This window comes from Globicephala melas, chromosome 20 (assembly GCF_963455315.2).
Source record: "Globicephala melas chromosome 20, mGloMel1.2, whole genome shotgun sequence".
In the NCBI taxonomy this organism is placed as follows: Eukaryota; Metazoa; Chordata; class Mammalia; order Artiodactyla; family Delphinidae; genus Globicephala; species Globicephala melas.
The window spans coordinates 30661549-30670529 of NC_083333.1; the positions used below are offsets into that span (position 1 = coordinate 30661549).

Sequence of the window (8981 nt, forward strand, 5' to 3'; positions counted from 1 at the left end):
GCTCCCCTCCTGGGAGAGGGCTCCCTCCTCCCCCAGGAAGCAGCCCCCCAACTTGCCATGCAGCTGCAAGCTGGTCGCTGAGGACTCCGCGGGAGAAACCGGAGTCCCAGCCCCTCCTCTGGTCTCGCCAAACCGACGCTTCAAAAGCACAGCCAGGCCAAAGCTGCCCTGTGTCCACGTCCAGCCCAGCGTCACCACTGAGCTCTCAATGCCTGCATCTCACCTCCTAGTCAGAATTCTGCCTGGATTTCTAACATGCACTCGCCCACAAATCCTCCCCCCACAGGAAGAGGTGGTGATGGAGGACGGCCATAACTGCAGTTGCCCTGGTCAAAACTTTCATCGAAACCTTGGGAGGTGGAACTTTCCACCTGAACATACTTTGACAGTAAGTTATGAACCACCACCACCTCGAAAAGCCTAGGCACAGCCCTGGTTCCCCTCCTCGCAGCACCTGCTCCGCCAGCAGGCCCTAGCGATCCGGCCACCCCTCTCCTCCCCATCGGCTCCCATCTGCTCTCACGGCCCCTTCTCACTGCAACCACACAGGCCGCCCTCCAGCCCCTGCTGCCACTCCCCTCCCTGACAGCCACTGGTGCCCCGCAGCCAGCGACACCTGCTATTCAAGCCAGTCCCTCTGGCCACGTCATTCCCTGCTTCGTGAGCAAACCCTGGCTACTTACACGACCCCTGCCAGCCCTCACCCCTCCCCAGCGACTGGCCACGCCAGCCCCCCTTCTGTCCCGACGGCCCAGCCGGCCCTCGTCCCCCAGACAGGGCTTGCCATCCTCCCGCCCCGGCTCCTGGCTGTCTCGCTTTCACCTCCTCAGAAGGACTTCCCTGCCCACCCTGTGCCCGCCCACCCTCTACCCCACAGCATCCAGTGCTGAAGGAGTGAAAAATACACCCACTTCCTGAGCAGCCCCTCAGCGTCTTGCCCCTGAGCCCCACCTTAGTTACGCGCAAGCCCATGGCCCTGGATCAATCCCTGATGGTCGAGTTGCCTCCTGGTCACAGAGCCGCAGGTGCAGTGGACACAGTGTCTGCCAGTGAAGATGTGTCGCCATTGCGATGTGGCGTCCTCACCGCCCCCGGTCAACCCTCTCCCCGTCCCTGAGTCACTATCCTCACTGTCACCAGTGATCCTGTCCCATCTTCCGCCCACTCGCACCCAGCAGAGAATCTGAGGCCACGGTCCAGGAGCCAGTGGAGCCCGCCGGCCACCCAGCCCTGGTCCGGGAGGAGCGCCTCCTGCTCAGGCTCAGTGCAGCCCTGCCTCCTCTTCTGGTTCCTTCCCACCATCTGGACTGGTCCAAATCTCCCATCCAAGTCACCGCTCTATCTCCAGATTGCACTCGCAGGTACACTGAAAGCGCTCAGTATGTTAATGGATGAAGGTGAACCCATGAATCTACGAATGAATGGAGAGCCCGCCCCCACCCTGTGACACCTCTGTTCCCCCCCCCCACCATCCTGGAACAGCATTCACTCTCCCGTCCATGCCAGGGTCTGCCCCCTGCCCCCGGAGATGACCCACCGACAGGCCTGCTCTGGGGGCCCAGCCCCGAGATCAGCCCGTAGGGTGTCTTGTTGCACCTCCTGCCAGCAGGCACAGGGATGTGAGTTGTGACCTGTCTGTGGTCCTCCTCCTGCCTGTCTCTTCTCAGCCCCCAAGGCTGGCTCCTTCCCTGCCACCCACCTCTTCTCCTGAATCCACACCTTCCGAGCCTGAATCTTCCCCCGGAATCCAGGCTAGGAGCCCAGCTGCCGAGCTTCCTGTGGCCGGAGCAGGTTCCCCTCAGGAACATACTGCTGGCTGAGGGCACTCCCAGCCCTCAGGGGCCATCCTCAGGCAAAATCACTCACTTCCTCACATCCAGGCAGGTGCCAGGTCCCCTCACCCGTCTGTACCCCAGCTCTGGATTCCCACCCCCACGGCCTCTGCCCTGGTCCTGTCTCACCTTGGCCTCCTGATGACCCAGACTGTCCGGGTCCAACCTGAGTTCTGCCACTTACCAGCCGCATGACCTCAGACAAGTGCCCTGGCTTCTCTGGGCCTCCGTCTCTCCACGTGTGGACTGTGTCTGTGATGTGCTGGCTTCCCAGCGCCACGGCCACTGGCTCAGATGCTGTAGGCCTTGGCGCTGACTGCCTGCCACTGGCTGGCTGCTTTGTTCCTCACTTTACTAGCACCTTCGCCCACCTGCTGGGGGGGGTGCGGCTTTGCAGGCAAAGCTGGCTAGGTGCCTGCCCATCCCTGCAAGCACTAGGCATGGCTGCAGAGTCAGTGACCTGGACAGCCTGCAAAGCTGAGAATACCCATGCTCTTTCCCCCCCAGGAACAGATCCCCAGGCTAGACCCTCTCCAATCTATCCTGCACACAACTGACAGAAAGATTTTCCTAAAAAGTGAAGCTTTACTAGCCCCCAACGCCTTCCTGATAAAGGACAAGCTCCGCAGCCTGCAGGGAAAGCCTCATCGCCTCGCGTGCGCTCCCCACACACAGCATGTTGTCTGCGATCCCACGATCCGTGTGCTGAAGCCCTGCCTGGGATGCCTTCTCCACCCGGCCACACGGAACCACCTAGAAGTCCCTGGCTGTCCCATGAGAGTCATGCCTCCGCTGTCCCTTCCCCCTCCTGCCCTGCGTCTATGAAGTGCCCTTCCCCCACCAGTAAGCGTCCCTCCTGCGGGGGGGCTGACACTGGTCCCAGAGGCACCCAGGCCGAATCCCAGAACCTGTGACTGTCTCCTTCTACGGCAACAGAGACTCTGCAGATGAGAGCAAGTCAAGGGCCTTGCAATGGGGAGATTATCCAGGTGGGGCCGCAAATGCGACGTGTCACGGAAGGGAGACAGAGGGAGACTCGATGACTAAGAAGAGGCCCACAGCCAAGAAACGCGGGGGACCCCCAGAAGCTGGAAAGAGGAGAGGACGGATTGCCCCCTGGCGCCTTCAGTGGGAGCGTGGCCTTGCCCACACCATGATTTCAGCCCAGTGAAATGACATTCAGATGGACTTCTGGCCTCCAGAACTACGAGGGCCAGTGAAGATGTGTCACCATGTGTTCTTTTCAGCCAGCAAGTTTGTGGTGATCTGTCAGGGCAGCCCTAGAAACCAACGCACCCCTGATGTGCCTGCCGCGCCTCTGTGTGAGGCCTCTCTCTGGGCAGGGGCTCTGCCATCTGTCTGGCTGCGATCCGGTCCACAGCCTCCCCACCTGACTCTGAGCCCAGGAGCGAAGGGGCTCTGCTCAGTCAGGTTGGCTCCCAAGACCTAAGGACACCTGGGGTTCGATCACCTTTTGTTAAATAAACAATCATTCAATTGCTCTCAGTGACAGGAGAACTCAGGCTGCCTTCCAGAAAATCCCTTTAGCTTCACCACTGGATCAAAGCCCAACCTTGGTCTCCATCCCTCCTTTAGGATCCCAAGGAATTACTTTTATTTTGTAGAAAAGAAAGTTTACAATCACATGCATTTTCACGCCATGCCACGGTCTGCTGGTTTACCACCTAAAACTGATGGCGAGCTGCCTGTAGTGTCTTGTTGCTGGAGGTCTGGTGCCAAGCGAGAGCTTGCATTTTCATTAAAAAACCAAACCAAACCAAACCAAACCACGAGAACCAAGAGAAACGAGCCAGCGCAGGTGAGAGGTGAAATGGACAAAGCTGTCCCCAGTAGGGCCGGGCTGACGCTTCTCCCCCTGCCCACGCACCTCCAAACACTACGCAGGTTAAATGTCTGCTTTAGTGTAACAAAAGTTTGTCAGTCCCACCACGTGCAGCATGATGGGCTGACTTTATATAACCCGGGAAACTGGAACCGAGTTGCTGCAGTAAGAAGTCACAGGCTCTTTCACCAGCCAGGCTCGCCTGTTGAGGGGCCCTGCAGCCAAGTCCTCTCCTGCTCAGAAACCCCAGGGCACGGCACCCCTGCTGGCTTCCTTCTCCATCGCCAGCCCCACTGCAACATCCACAGAAAGAAGTCGCTGATTGTCAAGGGGCAACAACCATCCAGGAGGCTCAAGTCCTAATTTCCTTCCCGGTCCCCCCTCTTTAGGGTGGGTATCAAGAACGGCTCACTGACACTCATGCTTTTCCGGTTTCTGTCAAACTTCCTTAGAAAACAGGCCTGAAACAGCCAGGGGTGGCATTGGGGTCTGTCCACTTGCTAGTGGGTTCCCAGGCCCAAGGAAGGTGGTACGACCTCTTCCTGCATGTCTGTCCAGGGTGACGCCACCTCCCCAACCCAGAAGCAGGAGCCCCTCCGAGGTCTGGTTACGGTTAAGAATGAGGACGGGCTCCGACACCCCTACCTCCACGGGCCATCCTTGCGCCTTTCGCCACTGGACTTAGCAGGGCTTAGACAAAAGCGGGCGGCAACTCTGGACACAGCTGAGGGCCTCTTTCTGTAGCTTCCTTTAGGAACATGGGTGTGACAGGTGGCAGGGCAAACAGGTTTAATGACAGCTGCCAGGGCAAAACTCCTCCCCTTCAGGATCTAGGGAGGCAGGAAGCTACAGGAGGCCCCTCCCAGCTCCCTGTCGCCCAGAGTGGCGGCCACTCTCCTCCCAGCCTCTCACTCCTGCAGAGCAGCTGCCTTCCCTTCCCTGCCTCGGTCTCTGAACTGAAGGGTCCCGGAGAGCGGCATCCAGACAGCAGACGGGCCTCAGAGTTCCTGCTCTGCTCACTGCCCAAGGGCACTTCCTGGTTAGAAAGTCAAGAGCTAATCCCGTCGACATCACTGACTCTTTGGGGCTGCAAAGACAGAGGCCAAGGGCTTCAAAGCCGCAGCGAGACAGCATCTCAAAGGATGCGGGTGATGTGTCTCAGCTCCTTGAGAATGTGACCTGATTCATGGCATTCTTCTGTTCTGGACTCGCCAAGGCTTACTATTTTGTATTTGAAAAGTCCATTTCAAATTTGGACAGGGTGGGCAGCAGAAGGAAACCAGGGAGGAAGGAAAAGGTCCCAGTAGTCCAGTATGTCCTTTAGGGACTCCTGAGGTCAGGGCTGACTCTGCGTGCTACCTAACTCTGCACCTCCCCTGACTCCTCTCCTTCTCTGCAAACAGGCATTCACAACTGCTTACTGAATCCAGTTAAATACACTTTGAGATAACTTAGTTTTCAGCCCTCTGTCTTGTTTTGAAGTCGCTACCCAAGAGGAGTGAGTTCGTTTTCTGCTGCTGCTATGACAAATCACTGCAGACTCAGCAGCTTAAACACCACAAACTTTTTAGTCTTGCAGGACAGAAGTCTGACGTGGGTCTCACTAAAATCAAGGGCTGTGTCCCCTCCTGAGGGGCTGGTGGAGAATCTGCTTCCTGGCCTTTTCCAGCTTCTCATGGCCGTCCACATTTCACGGCCCCCTCCTCCACCTTCAAAGCCGGCAATATTGCATCCCTCTAGCCTTCCTGCCATCATTTCCGTCTGAAGTTCTCCTGTCTCCCTCGTCCACTTTTAAAGACCCTGTGATTACACTGGGACCACCTGAATAATCCAGGATGATTTCCCTATTTAAAGGTTGCCGGTTAACAAGCTTAATTCTGTCTGCTACCTTAATCTCCCTTCGGCACGTGATATATTTGTAGATTCTGGGGGGTCAGGATGTGGACACCTTGGGGGGGCATTATTCTGCCAACCACAAGGAGGGAGACAGGGAAAGAACCTCCAGCTTTTCCCAAGGGGCAGGGCCATTCACACATGGCTCTGTCTCTGGGGCAGGCGGCACAGTGTCAGGTCCATCCACAGTTCTGCAGTTATCCCACCACAGTAGGGCTGCGTGAGCTTCAGTTGTATCGTTAATGTTATACTTGGAGGATTTTTAGCAAAAAGTTATCTTCCCAGTTGGAAGTGAGGTCCCAAACAAAACCACACATCATTGGGGTTGCTTCCCAGAGAGCCCACAAATATGGGGACACAATCACCCCACGATCGACCTGAGTCAGGGCTTGCTCCCACAGTGGAGGTGCACTTGCAAGAACCCATCTTCTCCCCCACTTTTCTCAGTGGCCATCATCACTGGGACTCATTCAACCCTTGGGACCCCTTGGAGCCCTTCTGGGTGGGCTCCAACCTCACCCTCACTCTCACACCGCCAGTAACCGTAGCTGCATCTGGTCTGGCCTCGTCTGCACACTGCCATCTGGAGCCCTACTCCGGCCTCATTCCCCACGACCCATCCTGCCGGCTGAGCACGAATGGAAGTAGGGCTCTGCTTCAGAACCTGGAGCTGTGAGTTCCACTTAATGACTGGACTTACTACAGAGAAACACGTAGGATTCAAAAAAAAAAAAAAAAAAAACTGTAGAAAAAGAGAAAACCGAACATCTTCCCAAACAGATTTCTCTATTATCAGGATTATTTTTTCCTAATTGATCACCTTGGTCTAATAAAAAGGAAAATCAACATAAAAGTCCTTAAAGATCAATATGAAAGTTTTAGATTCCCCTAATGTTGGCATTTAATAAGATCTTTCCGGGAATCTCCACAGTCCGGAGTGTTACTGGAGGGAAAAGAATAATCACTGGCTTTTTTTTTTTTTCTGTGTCCTAGGTACCATTCCACAAACATCTGAACAATAGAGAAATGACTTCCTTATCATAGTGCAGAGCTATTTCAGGACTCTGGACCACATTCCCAGAGCTGAGATACTCTTGTTTTTGAAGGAGAAAACACTAGGGCATTGATCCACCTACCCCCCCCCCCACAGCTGCCATGAGGATGGCCACATTGCTGCCTGGGAAGTCCCGCGACTCAGATGAAAGGGGCGTGTGTCTGCGGCAGCCTCCAAGTGCTCACCTCAAAGGCCACATTCAGGGAGCGGGGTGGACACAGCCGCTCCTCCTGCACCCTCGGTCCCTCCTCCCTGCCTCTGTGGCTCGGGAATGCCTGGCACATGCTCAGGGTGCCGTCAGACCGGCATGTAAAAAATCCCTCAAGTATCAACGGCTTAAAGTCTATGACACTGCTGTGGGCTATGAAAAAAAGGTGTGACCTACATTTGGTGAACATCTTTAGGGGGAAGATAGGAGACTTTCAGCTAATAGAAGGTATCAATCAGATCATATGGTGGCACAAAGTATACTCGCACGCACGGGATTTCCTCCACCACCCTGTGACGTCACAGTGCCTTCTGTGAGCAGATGAGAAATTTGGATGAGAAAGAGTGAGAAGACAGAGAATCCTGTTCCCAGACCACTGCAGTGGCCTCATGACAGCTCCTGAACAAGTCTACACTTCCCCCGAGTCCTCTCCCGAAGACACTCTCAGGACGCAGCCCCTACCAAGTGCAGAGGGAGGGGCTGGCCAGTCAGTGTGCCTCTCAGGCCGAATAGAGGGCTCATTGAGGCCGGCAGGGAGGGGTCCCCCGGGGAGGCTGCTGGTTGCTCTGGGAGGTGCCCCACCATGCCCACAGGCTCAGGCTGGGCCGTTCCACTGAGAGGCCTGTGGGGTGGGGCTGGGGGCTGGAGGAGGGCCCACAGCCTAATCCAGGAAGATCTTTCTCAATCAAGCTCCTCAAAGGGAGAGGAGGGAGAGGCTGCAGAGACACCCCCCGCCCCAGGCTCCTGAAGGACTGCAGCACTGGCTTCCTTCTCATGGACCCCCTGTGACCCCACGCTTTGGTCAAGTTTTGGTCCTTACACTGAAGAGCCAGCAAGATTCAGTCGACACCAGGAGATGCGCGCTCCCAAACCTACAATCTGTTGAGAACGTGGTGGGAAAAGATGTCAAGCACATACCGCGAGACAGGCAGGCAAAATGGAGCAAGAGTGCTAAGGGACACTGGTCTCCTGGGGGACACGCAGGTGCCCGGGAAAAGATGTGCCTGGCAGACAGAAGGGTGAGCGCAGGTGCAGGTGCCTGCCAAGCCTAGGGACATGAGGGCAAGCGAGAGGCACCAAGCGGCAAGGATGGGCAAGAGGTGCCTGTCCCAGGGATGGTGCCCATCCAGGCCAGATGGGAGGCTGGGAGGAGGGGAGACGGGAGGATGCACAGTTTGGGTGCAAAAGGAAGAAAAGTGCTGAAGGGAAGGAGAGGAAGGCCTGCTGGGGTGGGGAAGGCTGGCCTGCTGCAGGTATGACAAAGTGCCAGTCAGAGAGGGGAGGGCTCCCTAACTGGTTAGGAGAGGCCCTGCGTAGGTCAGAGGAGCAGCAATGAAATCACAGCAGGCAGGGGAGGGTCGTTCTCAAGGATAGTTAAGCGTCAGAAAGGAAATGCGTCCTTCAGGGTCAGAGGGGGTGATGTCCCACCCTAGTCAGAGCGGGGAGGTGTCCACAAGTCGGGGGTTGGGGCGGGGGGGAGTCTTGCAAGTCTGAGAGGGAGGAGTCCTGCAGTCAGAAAGGGTAGGAGTGCCGCCGTCAGACGGGATAGGTATCTCATAAGTCAGGGGGGGGAGGTGTCCCGCAAGTCAGAGGAAGTAAGAGTCTTACAAGTCAGAGAGAGGAGGTGTCCGCCACCAGTCGGGAGAAGAGGACAGTTTCTCAAGAGTCAGAGGGAGGCGTCCCACCACAGTCAGCGAGTCAGGGGGCAGGGGCCCCGCTCAGTCAGATGGGGAGGGATCCTGCGGGGCCGGGGTCGGGACGCGGCGGGGTCGGAGGAGGCGGCGGGCGCCGGCGGCCGCGGGCAGGCCGTCACTCACCCGGTGCGGGCTGGCTCCGGGGCCCGCGGTCGGCGGGGCCTCGCTGCGGGAAGTGCCGGGACCTAGCGAGCGGCCGACTTCCGCCCGGCGTGCTCGCCCCGCCTCCGGGCAACACGCTCCCGGCAGCCTCTGCTCTGCGGCTGCGCGCCGGTCGCCGAGTCGGCTGCTGGGAGTTGTAGTTTTTGCTGCTCAGCGAGCGGATCCGGGAGGAGGAGCCGCCGGCCAGGGGATAGAACGGAGGGAGGGGCGCTGGAGTCTGCGCCCACCCGCAGGCTATCTCCGCCGCGTTATTCCGGAACGTTGGCCAAGGCAAAATGGGAAGGGGGTGGGATGA

The 8981-nt window shown here is 57.3% G+C and overlaps 1 protein-coding gene across 2 annotated transcripts in view; it reads right to left on the reverse strand.

Moving 5' to 3' along the window:
- The window catches only part of LOC115842696 (soluble calcium-activated nucleotidase 1), a 33807-nt gene extending 25054 nt beyond the window's left edge, over positions 1-8753 (reverse strand). The window contains exon 1 of one of the 2 annotated variants that reach the window (XM_030837886.2): positions 8648-8753. The gene's annotated coding sequence lies outside the window, so the exon portion shown is untranslated. Of the gene's footprint in view, positions 1-951; positions 1171-8647 lie in introns of those variants that run through there. The other variant, XM_060290556.1, reaches the window with a different exon arrangement.
- Positions 8754-8981: the final 228 nt, after the last annotated feature.